This window comes from Mustela nigripes, chromosome 3 (genome assembly GCF_022355385.1).
Source record: "Mustela nigripes isolate SB6536 chromosome 3, MUSNIG.SB6536, whole genome shotgun sequence".
Classification (NCBI taxonomy): domain Eukaryota; kingdom Metazoa; phylum Chordata; class Mammalia; order Carnivora; family Mustelidae; genus Mustela; species Mustela nigripes.
The window spans coordinates 145,096,741-145,110,182 of NC_081559.1; the positions used below are offsets into that span (position 1 = coordinate 145,096,741).

At 40.0% G+C, this 13,442-nt stretch overlaps 1 pseudogene; it reads right to left on the bottom strand.

The window, feature by feature from the left end:
• Window positions 1–7,817: 7,817 nt before the first annotated feature.
• The window catches only part of LOC132014564 (10 kDa heat shock protein, mitochondrial-like), a 15,044-nt pseudogene continuing 9,419 nt past the window's right edge, over window positions 7,818–13,442 (bottom strand).

Consider the following 13,442-nt stretch of genomic DNA (forward strand, 5'->3'; position numbering starts at 1 on the left):
ACAAAGTAACATTATGTACAAACATTAGCGTTCATTGTCTTCTGCTAAAAAAACAAAAATGTATGAGTGAAGAGCTTGATGCAACTTCACTTGAGAAGGCTTAAGGGAGATGGTTGAAACTTTTCCAATTCCAGTCAGTGACAGGTGGAATATTCATTTTCCAATCATATGGAAAATGCGAATTTTCATATGCTTTCCAAATAAGGAAGCAGGAAAATTACAGCAGCTATGCTTTGGTCGTAACTGCTCCCTCGAGGATTTATATGCTTTTCCCCCTTTGGGCCTTTTGGGTACATGAGGATTTGCCCTTATAGTTCCCAATGGAGGTGATTTTCTTTATTTGTAAGTATAGAAAGCAGATTTGAAATATTGTATTTTTCTGGGATGAGAAGAGTTACTGTGATTCTAATTCTCTTAGAATGCTTATTCTCTTTAGTGTATAAGTATTAGGGAGTGACATACACATATTACAGATCGTGTTGCCTGACAGGGTGTACCAGTCAGGGACTGGGTAGCCAAATCAAATTAAGTACAAATCTGTAATAAATAAATAATATCAAATGGCATATTTAAATAGCATAGGAGTTCCTTTAATGTGGAAACAGAGTAAACCTAGCATAAAATCTGATTTTAAAATTTAGGAAACTGTGGGTTGTGTTTCCTAACATTATGATTTCCCCGCCTGAGGGTGCAGCACTGGGGCCAATTGTCCTTTCCATGACCCTCCCATGGTTCCAAGCACCACGAAGCTGCCTCCTGATCATTAATATTGCACAGGGCAAGGATCCGACCACAAATAATTGTTTTGCCTACTTAAAGATATAAGTCATTCGTCAAAGACATTTCAATGAATACAAATGCTGAAAAAACTCCTTTGAACATCTCTATTAAAAATTGCTGCTATTAAAAAAATTGCTGCTAGTGTCAGATATTGGTAAATGAAGACCTCCAAGTAGTGACAGGTTCATCTACTACAAATAAAGTCAACCCCTTGATTAGTTCTGAGTGGATTAATCATTATGTCTGTGTGTGAAGAATCATGAATGACTTTGACACGGGCTGATTTTTTTAAAGGGTTCTTTTTCTTCTTTTTTCCTTTTTAAGGGGTTATTTTTCTCCTTTTCCTCCCCTGGAGAAACCATTGTGGTAAAGATTTTGCAGAGGTTGCAACTTCATTTATACGTTGAAGGCTGTGCTTTTCCAAGCAATTGTTGAAATTTCTATTTCTAATATTTGTGTTGTTGCTCCAGGATTGTCCCTAAAATATGCTTATGTTCCTCAGAATTTCCTGAATTATTTATTTCTTAAATCCTCAAAAAAGGAGTTCTGGTTAGGGGAAAACATCTAATGTGAAAAGCATTATTTTTTCTTTTTGCTTTGCCAGAATGTGCCTGGGTTTAACAAAACATGTTTCTTTCTCTGTCTGGGTTTAGCCAAAGGAAAAAAATCAGCATCCTTTCTATAGTATTAGCAGGCAAAACCATGAGCTAAAGCATTCCCAGGGATGCCAGAGTGGAATTTCCCTTCATCTGAGTTTCTCCAGGGTTTTAATTCCTGATTGCCCTAACACTGGGAGGCGGCTGTTCTAGCTCTTGATCTTTCCCCTACTTATCTTGCCAAATATTGCAAATGTCGTTCTTGCTTCCTCCAAAATCATACTCAGGGACATTGTCCTCACTTTTTTCTAGATGACTTTTTCCCCTTTATCCTTTGACATACTTCTGAGTTCCTCCGGACTACAGAATACAGACTATTTTAAATCAAGTCAATGACACATTCTCAGTTCCCATATCTGTGTTGTTGTTTTTTTTAATTCTGATACATGTATTGTCTGACTCCAAAAATAATAGTCTATTCAAAAAGCACAAAATAGGGGCGCCTGGGTGGCTCAGTGGGTTAAAGCCTCTGCCTTCGGCTCAGGTCATGATCTCAGGGTCCTGGGATCGAGCCCCACATCGGGCTCTCTGCTCAGCGGGGAGCCTGCTTCCTCCTCCCTCTCTGCCTACCTCTCTGACTACTTGTAAACTCTATCAAATAAATAAATAAAATCTTTTTTAAAAAGGCACAAAATAGTAGTCCAGAATGCAACCCATTTCATTGCTGCAAAAATATCTGGAACATAAAACCTTAGTAAACAGATCTTCTTAAAAGTATGTTACTCCTTTTAATTGTTGGATACTTGCCTAATGACATGATTTGGAAAGGCAAACAAAAAAATTTAGGTACATAGGAGGCATATGATAATTTTACATGTAATATATAGATGTTACTTTTTGATGTTTTTAGGTTAATTTTGCCAAAAAAATTTCCCCTCATGGGATATAATTTACACTGTTCTTTTCTAAATGTGCTATTCTTGGAGTGCCTGGGTGGCTCAGTGGGTTAAAGCCTCTGCCTTTGGCTCAGGTCACATTCCCAGGGTCCTGGGATAGAGCCCCACTTCGGGCTCTCTGCTCAGCAGGGATCCTGCTTCCCTCTCTCTCTCTCTGCCTGCCTCTCTGCCTACTTATGATCTCTGTCTGTCAAATAAATAAATAAAATCTTTAAAAAAAAAAAGTGCTGTTCTTAATTGTCCTCCTACATTCCTTCAATTGCTATGATTTTACAATAACATCAAAAAATAATTAGGAAGGTTGCAGAATTCTGCTGTTATCAGTGGCCTCTAGTGCGATCTTTTTATCTTACAGATGAGGAAATAAGTCCCCAATATGGTTTTTCCAAAGTTACATAGATAATAGCTCAACCAGAAACAAAATGGAGTTCACTTTGTTTTATATGAATGCTCTTTTCCATATGGAAATTATATTTTCTCCGTGTTATTCTATTTTCCCTAAAGTATAGTCCAATGTGTACCAGGCTAGAAGTTATAATAGTCACTATCCGTATCAGACACATTTAAGCATCTGTTTAGAGTTTCTTGACGGTGTCGTTGCTTGGATCTTCTGCCTTAGGTTCCCAGCAACCAAGACAGAAAGTCATAAATAACATCTCATTCCAGAAGGACTGTGGATATAAACGTCAACACTGAAGAATTTAAGAATGCCGAGCTTGGGTTCCTTATCCTATCCCTGTTCAGCTTACCTATATATCAACCCCTGGGAGAACTAGATGGCTCATGGCCAGTGACTATAGACTCGCATCTCCTTAAGCAGACGACCGCTCTAAGCCAAGCTGCAGTGCCAGCTGCGGTATAGTGACCACAGTCAACAAGCACATTGGGAGAACCAGGCGAGCATGTGCTGTCAGTTGGGGCTCCAGGCAGGTAGCACCGTCCCGCGGTCAGGCCCTTACTTGGGACTTGACCAGGAGGCTAGTTAGCAACAAGTAAGACAAGCCATTGGGGTCAGACAGCAATTCAATCACTGTCTACAACGGATGCCCTGGGTTCCAGAATCAAGAAGGCAGCCTGATCACCTGAATCAAGATACCGATGCGCTGGCACCTGCGCTCTACGGTCAGAGGTTGAGAGGAGGCTGTCTCTAAGTGAGGACCCAGACAGAACCCGGGCTTCCTGCGGACAGCAAAGCTACGGAAAGGATCCAGGAAAGGAGGAAGTGGCCTGAACCACAGGACGAGGACCGTGACTGACCAGGGCCTAACAGGTCCCAGATAACCAGGAATCGTTCCCATGTTCTTTCCCCCAGCTGGACTTTTAAGGTCTGGTCTGGTCTAGTCTGGTCTGGTCTTTTCTTATTTTATTTTCATGTCTAGCTTCTAGCTTCTTTTTGAGGCTTATTGAAGAAACAATTTTCAGAGAATAAAAGCCATTTCTAGTGCTTTTATTTTCACCTCTCCTCAAATGCAAATACTGTCCAAGAAATCTTTGCAGATCACTTTGTAATTAGCAACAGCCATAATTTAGTAATCCACAAACTTTCTGAAAAGTGGGCACATTCATTCAGTCATTCATTTACACACCCATGATATATTCATTTGACAAGTATTTGCTAAATGTCTACTGAATGCAAAATGCCTCCTCTCAAGACAGACAGACCCATGTTCTAACTCTACCCTGCTGTTTCCTAGAGGCAAGGCCTTTTTCTTCAGGTGTTAAAAGGATTGAGTGAGATAATTCATACAAAACATAAAGCACAGAACCTCGCACTAGTAAGTAGTTAATGTATAATAGCCACTACGATTACTTTTACTTTTATTAATATCAATGATAGTAACATTAAAACATGGTTACAGTCTACTGAAAGGACTAGACTTAAGTAAATGTAACATGGAGTAATGGGTGCCAGGGGACAGGTTGGCACGAGTGTTGGAGGGCATGATAATTCTGGCTGGAAAGATCAGAGAAACCTTGACAGGATGAATCATGTTTCAGCTGAAAAGTCATGTTTCAGTTGAAAGTTGAAGGGTCCATCACACAGTCATGGAAAGGGTGTTACCAGAGGAGGACGTTCTTCATACCGTGTGAATCAGGGTGACAGGCAAAGCTGGAGACTCACAAAGGGGCTCTATGACAGAGCGTTAGAGCCTTTGCAGCCGAGTCTGGATCACATACCGGTAAATTACTGAGAGGACTTTTATGCCATGAAGAAACCATTTTTACCTTTTACAGAAATCATTCTAGCAGCACTGTGAAAGCTGGAGCTGGATTCAGATTGGGGGAAAGGAGGTAGGCAAGCCAGGAAGACCCCCCACTAGGAAAGCCCCTGAGGAGCTGTTGAAATAGATCAGAGGGGAGGAAATAAGCCTCTGTTTGGTTCTGTGTTTTTAAACCAGGATTCTCCCAGCCTCATCCTAAGCAGGATCCTCCAGGAATCCCTGCCCTGTCCCTGACAGTCCTCCTGTCCATCCTTACTCTCTCACGCAGGCACTGGTGTGGTCTGGAGGCAGACGGACACAGCTTTTGGAAGACCTCTGGACCTGTCCCTATATAGGCAACTTCTAAACCTCCCAAGTGTGCCACAACCTATGCCCTTCTCCCTTTTTGCTAAACCCTGAACGGAGCAGTGTTTCCTCAAGGGAGGTACACTGGTCACATGTTTCAGAAGCACCCTGGGAGCTTGTTAAAAATGCCTATTTCTAGACCCCTCACTATTTCTAGAAACCTCCCAGCAGTCAGAATCCCTTGCAGTTGAAAAGCAAATCTACGCTTTTTGCCATCTCCCCAGAAAATAGTGACTTTGAGAGCCCCTGCAAGAGACCACTAGAAAAGTAGATCTTGAACTTGACGAGTCATGTAACTGGCTTGCAGAACTTCCTAAAATTAGTCTTTGAGACCTCATCCCTCCAGAAACCTGAAGGTCTAGGGTTGAGTAGGGAGTCTACCCAACAGACGGACTGTGACATCCTACCTGGGACCCATTGCCTAACATCACCTCCCTGGTAACTTGACCTTCTGCTGCTAGAATGAATGAGACAATTAGTCACAAATCCTTCCCGGTGTAATTACAAAGGGATAGCTGAGTTGCCATTCTATTGAACTGAATTGCTGTAGAAAGGTTCTGAAAACAAAGAGCCTGAGATGAAAGAGGAGAGGTCCCTCTCACAACTTACTGCTAATAAGAGATGGCCTTGAGAAGGGACGGCTAACGATGACCACAGCACTTCTTAACCTGTTGCTTTATGAAGTGCGCACCATGCAGAAAGTGCAGAAAGCCGCCTGATTTGGGACAAAGAATTACCTTTGATCTAATCACTCGCATCAGAGCCTTTTCTAGCTCCTCTCTCATTTGCCTCAGAAATCTAGGGAACGCCCTTTAACCACGTAATGCTTGTGCTTCCAGTTCAGAAAGCAAGGATCATCATTTTTCCACTTGCGCATCAGCCAGGATGTGTGGGGTTTATTGGGCCTGAAAAGGATCTAATCCAAGAAAGGATCTGTTTGGGGTAGGAGGAGATCTGGGGTGGGATAAGAACTTTGGAGTAAATAAGTAATAATTAGAAATGGTAAAATAACAATGAGAAAAGGGATCCTGGACCTTGTCCACCAGACCAGAACCTGGTCTAATGACTACAGCAGAGAAGGTAGTTTATGTGACTTAAAATGAGATTTAAAGAGGTAAAGGGAAAGAAAGTCCTACAGAAACTGAACATCGTGTCCTTAGTTATCACGAAAAGTGGGTCTGGCTCCGCCACTGATTTCTTCTGAGTTTAATGAATGCCCCCTGGGGTTGCCTGCTAAAGCTCATTGTTCGGTCAGAAACTCTGTTGCACCTCGGAGGGAGATTTTACTCATTTCCAAAGGATGAAAGGATACTCTTAGAACATTTTTCAAAGGAAAAATGTAGCTTGTACTTGTAGCCTCTGAAAATTTTTCCTCTAATTTACCATGGTTGAACAACTGGGCAATCTTCCAACATGAGATCTTTTAAGAACTTGCAAGTACAAAAGAGGGTGACTTTTGCCTGTGGTTAAAATGTGAGCCTACTTATAATTCCTGTTGTTTAAGCATTCATGTGAGGAGAATAGCCCAAGAACACACATGAACTCTACTGTCTACCTCCAGGAAGATAGAGAATTCATCGTGAAGCATAAACCTGGCAATAATAGGGCTACTGACCCACTTGGCCTGGAGATTCCAGAAAAGCCTTCAAATGAAAAACCCCCCTGCCATCTAGAAGTATTTAGTCCATTATTATTAGGGAAGGACCAGTTCAACCAGAGAGTCAAGAAAGAATTCCCTGAGAACGTGTCACTCCAGCTGAGTATTGCAGGATAACACAATTTTGCCAGTCAGAGGAAGAAGGAAAGAAAGAGCATCCTAGAAAGTGTGAAGAGGCATATACGTGCGGTTTAAAAAAACAAAATAGGGGCGCCTGGGTGGCTCAAGGGTTAAGCCTCTGCCTTCAGCTCATGTCATGATCCCAGGATCCTGGGATTGAGCCCTGTATGGGCTCTCTGCTCAGCAGGGAGCCTGCTTCCTCCTCTCTCTCTGCCTGCCTCTCTGCCTACTTGTGATCTCTGTCTGCCAAATAAATAAAATTTAAAAAATAAAATAAAACAAAAGGTACATGTTTTAGTGCCAAAAATCTAGGAGTGGAGAGGAGTGCATAAAGTTTCTATGTTGGGAGAAAGGTCAGTGGAGGGAGGTTCTGGAACCACAGATCAGGTGAAGGCATTTATCACCAAAAGGAGAGTCGTGAAGTCTTTCTGATAGGAGAGTTAGTTGTGAAATCAGATTCCAGTTCTAACGAGCTAATTCTGGTTGCAGAGTGACCTGGTTTAAAGAGTGACTGGCAGTTGTGACTAGAAGACCATTAGAAGATTAATGCAATTAATACTAATTACAGAAAGATGAAGGGAGAGTGAATTAAGATGGGCATAAAGGGCCCCCAGAAGGGCAGTTTGTCTGGGATCACACGGAGAGGCTCTATGGTCCTGTAGTCTTGTGGTTTTCAATACCCCACTCTCTTCACTACTGTATCACTGTTTACTGTCATTTGCTTTTTGCAAAAATACATGTCCTGTTGATAGCAGTCTCCCTTCTCTGAAATACCATTGCACTAATCACATCCTGACTTATACTGTTTGTAAACTTGTTTTATTTTTATTATTATTATTGTTATTTAGCTTGGCTACCATTTGTTTATTATAAAACAGAAACGTGGAAATTATTTACATGATGAAATTTCACTTTAGTGGAATTGGAAGCTTCATGTGATGGAGGAGGAGGTGAACCATGAGAGACTATGGACTCTGAAAAACAATCTGAGGGCTTTGAAGGGGCGGGGGGTGGGAGGTTGGGGGAGCCTGATTGTGGGTACTATGGAGGGCACGTATTGCATGGAGCACTGGATGTGGTGCATAAACAATGAATTCTGTTACACTGAAAAGAAATTAAATTTTTAAAAAAATGATTAATTTCAGTCTATATACTTTCCAAGAATGTCACCGTCTCTAAATCAGAAATAATCCTTGTCTTCTAGATCTACTTCAGTGCTCCACATTCTGGGAGAACTTTGTCTCCAACTTTCACACTCACTGGTTGAATCTCTCCACCCCTTCCTTTAGAGCCCGGTCCAACGGCTACTCCTGTTCCTTGCAATACTTTTCCTTGAGATTTTTCTGGAAGCATCATGCCTCCTTTGGTTATAGTGTCAGCTGCACTCTTTTCAACTAAAACTCAGTCAAAGAGGAGAAGAAACTTTCTAAACGCCTGTCCTGTCCTCACTCCCGCCACCGTAGCTCATTGTAAACTTGTTTTCAATAGGATTCCTTCACTGCTTCAAATTTAGCTTTGAATGCAGCTGCTTATCCCTCTGCTTAGGGTCCAAAAAAGTATATTAAGTGGAGCCAAACATACATTCTTCCATCCACCACCACTATCATGACTTCAGCCCTAATGAGATAAGCCACAAAATGTAGAAACTTCAAAAAGACCCTTTACTTGTCTGAAAGAGCCTGATCTGGAAGGAGATTATACTAGCAAGTCTGCATTTCCTTTCCCAGGCCCCTACTATGGCCTTCTTAAAACTTTCCCAGTGTCGTATTTCCCAAGAATGCACACAGGTCTCTAGACCTCTTCAGCCTTCAGAGGAAGAGGAAAAAAGAGGTAGCAAAAGGAATAAAACATTTACAATTATTTTCAACCTCTCACTAATTGTTCCAGGTCTTAAACTTGGAGAAGGGGACAGTCAAGGCATTGCTTTTCGGTGGCTGCATTCTCTGATCAATGTCAGGGACCACAAAACAATAGGAATGAGCAAACTGGGAAGGGTATAACTCATCTATGGGCTTGGGCCTGCTTGAGAGCAGAGCTGAGGATCCTTCTTCCCTGTAACTTCTACAATGGCTTACTTATAGTAGGAATGTCATAGTAATTACATAAAGTAACTGATCCTTATTACCACTTTTCAAAAAACTTGTGTTGGTCTTCATAGTTTTAGAAAATTGCCACACAATCTCCTTTTGTCCTTTCCATAATCTTGGAACATAACCGGTAGAAGTCTTATTGGCCCAAGTATATATATGATAATCTAGCATATGGATTAAAATACTTATACAGCATCAATAGGCAGTTTAAGTAGCAAGTCAGGACTCAAACCTAGGGTTTTAACTTAGTATTCTACTTTCTTCCATGTTCTCAGGTCTTTGGCCGGACCCTTATTATACTATTGTATTGAGGACCCACATATTTGTCCATCTTTTTAAATTCCTGAGCAGTGATGGTAAGCCTCCATTTTCTGGTTGTGAAAAATTTTTTGAGAACTAGGAAGATGGATTAAAAAAATGCCAGTAATGGGATAAACCCCATTTGTCCATCTACCCAAAGTTAATGAAAACTTATTAGGATTCATCTTAAAATGTGAATATGGCAAAAGGTGTTCCCTGAGAACCTATCATATCAAAGCACCATCTCTTTGGTGAGGTTCTCCCATCTGGAAACCAACTGAGAGTATCACAAAAAATGGACATCCCAGGTCCCATCCCCCGAGTCAGACTCCCTAGGGTTTGAGCCCCAAAGTCTACATTTAAAAATCTCTTCTGGAAGTTTGGGGAAAAATCACCAGGCTAAGGACTTAGTCCCCTCATTTGACCTCTCCAGATATTTTGGCCTCAGATGTTTTATCTGTAAACAGGATAGTAAGACCTTACCTGCCTAAATCTAGGAGGCTAGATCTGATCATCTCTTCCTGTCCTTTACATTTGTAAAATTTCCCATTCAATAACTTGTTTCTCATCCGTCATTACCAAGGATTCATCCTGCTTCCCTACGGTCACACCATCACTTTCCCCCAGTTCCCTCCTTCAACCCCTTCTCTCATTTACAATCCATCCCCTCCTTGCTCCCACCCTGGGTTTACTCCCTTCCCTTCTCTGAACTCTTGAAGAACTTTTGGTCCCAGCACTGACTGGACCCGAGGAAGACATCGCTTTGTGGCGACAACCTTTCCTAACTCTAGGTTACGACTCCCAGCTCAGTCTAGTGTCTTTGTTGATGACAGTGATGTTGACCAACACTATGTAAACTATCATTTTAAAAAAGCTTTATAATCACATTAGTATGCATGTTCAATAATTGTGAAAGAGATCCTCTGAAAAGTCTGCTAGGCACAGATTTCAAACTATGTCTCTAATAGATAGGAATTCAGGAATTTGACTTTAACTACCTAAATGCAGCTAACTTTCCTCCAGTGTCTAGCCTTTTAGACTCTTTATTCAGAAAGAATATAAGGCATTTCCTAAAAACAAGAAGATTTAATTAAACTACAAAAGAATTTTTTAAAAGCTATGTTGAAATGACTAGTCTCTGGCTTTCAAGGGAAATCAACATGCTTGAAAAATAATGTGGAGCAGGAAAAGGTGGATATAATCAGTTAATCAGCTCTTGCCAAGCTGCCCAAAGATAGATAGGAAAGGAATAAGTTATATTTTTGACATTGAAGCAGGTAGAATTCAACTACCCCCGCCCCCACCAAAACACTGCCTTGTATTTAAATCAGGGCTATCAGCTACATTATATCTAAACACCCTTGTCAAAAATCTTCCTGATACAGAATTGCAATAAATAATTAGCACCTAGTCTTAAAGTTGGTTTAAGATCATGCTTAAATATTATCTAATTGCCAGCCTCTAAGATCCTTTTTTTTTTTTATGCATTATTCTTTCATTTTAACTCGAACTTTTCAACTTTGTGGCACTAAGATTTGAAATTACAAAGAGAAAACTAATCTTCTAAGTAATTAATTGCATATAGAAATTCACTGGACATTGGTGATGGCCAGGGAGGGCCTAAACGTGAGCACTAGCATTTTCAGAATGAGTCCTGCTGTTTCTCCAGCCATTCTCTACACCTGGCTCTACTTCTCACTCAAAGTACACAAATGTGAAAGGCAGAAAGGAATCTCATAAATGTCCCTAAAAGATCATTTCTTTTCAATGGCCCACCATTAGCTTAACTTTACTCTTTTCTATAATTGTTTGAATGACTAAATAGTAATGAAATTTGCAACTGTAAATTATCATTATTTGTCCATGACAGGTTTCCCTGACCCTCTATCTATTTTTGTATTGTTTGAGTGTTCTAGAATATGCTCTGTAGGAAAGAACACCAGGAAAATTTGGGGACTGGGGAACAAATCGGGAGCTAAAAGAGCAAGTGACATTAGAAATGTTCCACTGTGGGGCACCTGGGTGGCTCAATGGGTGAAAGCCTCTGCCTTCGGCTCAGGTCATGATCCCAAAGTCCTAGGATTGAGCCCTGCATCGGGCTCTCTGCTCAGCAGGGAGCCTGCTTCTCTTCCTCTCTCTCTGCCTGCCTCTCTGCCTACTTGTGATCTCTCTCTCTGTCAAATAAATAAATAAAATCTTAAAAAAAAGAAATGTTCCATTGGCCACAATTTGGCGAATAACTAGAAAACAATCAAAAGTTTACATCTGGCAGCACTGTTGTTTAGGGAGTTTATTAGAATTCACCACCCTAAAAAAGTACTGGAACCAAAGTTTAGCAATGGATGAATCCATCAAGCAGTAGCAAATATACTGAAAATCAATGGATCAATGCAGGGCAGCACTGTGACTTTCATGAACCCCTTTTTGCTTTCATAGGTCCCTCCCACCATAGTTATATTAATATGAAAATTATATTATTTTAAGGATTTCAGTATTTAAGTTTTTTCTGTTTTAGGCAAAATCTGATAGATTTTCATGGGTTTTTGGTAATATGAGAAACAAGACATGTAAATGACACTAAAACTTCTTCTTTTTATTTTTTTTATTAAATTTTTTATTTTTTTTATAAACATATAACATATTTTTATCCCCAGGGGTACAGGTCTGTGAATCGCCATACTTCACAGCACTCACCATAGCACATACCCTCCCCAATGTCCATAACCCCAAGTTCTTCTTTTCCTAAAAAAAATAAATAAATAAAAGTTCTTTTCCTTATAAATTTAAAAGAAATTAAAAGACTTTCATGGATCTCTAAAAATATTATAGGCATGTACCTATACCTCTTGTGCCTAATAGGTAAGTTGGCCCTGAATCAATAAAGGCAATAATTGGTTTGAGGTGAAGTAGGTCTTTTCCATTCTCAACTTTGATTTGTCAGATTTTACCTAGGGCTAAAACCCTCTCCATGCAAGATGCTTGGTGGTATATCTCTAGTCAAGAGAAGTTGGAGATAATATCTTCTGAATACACTCTGCTTCTCTTACAAGGTTAGTCCTTCTAACTGGTAGAAAGTCTCAGACCCATTTGCTAACTGCTTCTCTTTTCCAATGTCCTCTGACTCAACCAACTTGCACATGTTCTTATGGTGTTTGACCAATAATTGTATTTCTCACCGGTCTTAGAAGACCTGATTAATTTTCAAGGATTGATATTAATTAAATGACTGAACTAACAATCAGTGATGACAATGATGATGGCCACAACAATGACTGTGATTGTTATGTTTTCTTATCCATGTTTATTTATCCAAGAAAGGAATACAGTGAATTTTAGTTTAGTTTCTTCCCCAGAGTCAATATACTTAATTGGCTCTACTTGTCACTCAACAGTGTTTTTCCTATTCCCAAAAGATTGAAAAATTATAAAATAAAGATACTAAAAATTTTTGCCAAATACATTGATTTAATAAAGAAATAATCTAAAATTAAATTGAAATTGCAAAAGAATACAATGTATTAGAAAAAGCACAGGGAACCAAGAAGTTTTAGCAGTATTTCTGCCCTTTATACTGTGAGAATTTGGGAAACTGGGATGTCCTTCTCTGGATCAGAAAATTTGAGAACTAGAGATTTCCCAACACTTCTCCCATTGCTAAAACTATGTGAAAGTAACAAAAGTTCATGATCCCTAATTAATAAAAGCATTATTTCAACACTGTGCTTATTTTTATCTACCTGACTTGTAAACTCAAAAATGTATGTTGCCAGGACCCATACATGTCCTTATCCACTGCAGATGTTCTGAGTTTTAACAGGCCCCCTTGGAGTTGGGAAACACTAATTCAGATAATAAAATTATAAAAGTTTCCATTTTGTAAAAGTTCTAGCCTATGTCCTTATTAACAAAGATCTATGTTGAAAGAATCTCATTAAGAGGTCAGGAGGAAAGCCAGATATCTAACTATAGTAACACTATAAAAGACTAAGGGACCAAATCAAGTACAAAGTAAATTCATGGAAAGCTGAATGTATCTAAACATAGACACTGAAAATAAAGAGACCAGTCGACACTATATGCATATTAGAATAGTTAAATTAAGAAGATTTTCCATACCAACTGCTAGCAAGGATGTGAAGAAACTAAAATTCTCATATACTGTTGGTGGGAATGTTAAATAGTACATCCACTTGGGAAAACAGTTTGACAGTTTCTTTAAAAGTTAAACATGCTGGGCACCTGGGTGGCTCAGTGGGTTAAAGCCACTGCCTTCTGCTCAGGTCATGATCTCAGGGTCCTGGGATCGAGTCCCACATTGGGCTCTCTGCTTAGCAGGGAGCCTGCTTCTCTCTCTCTCTCTCTCTCTCTCTCTCTCT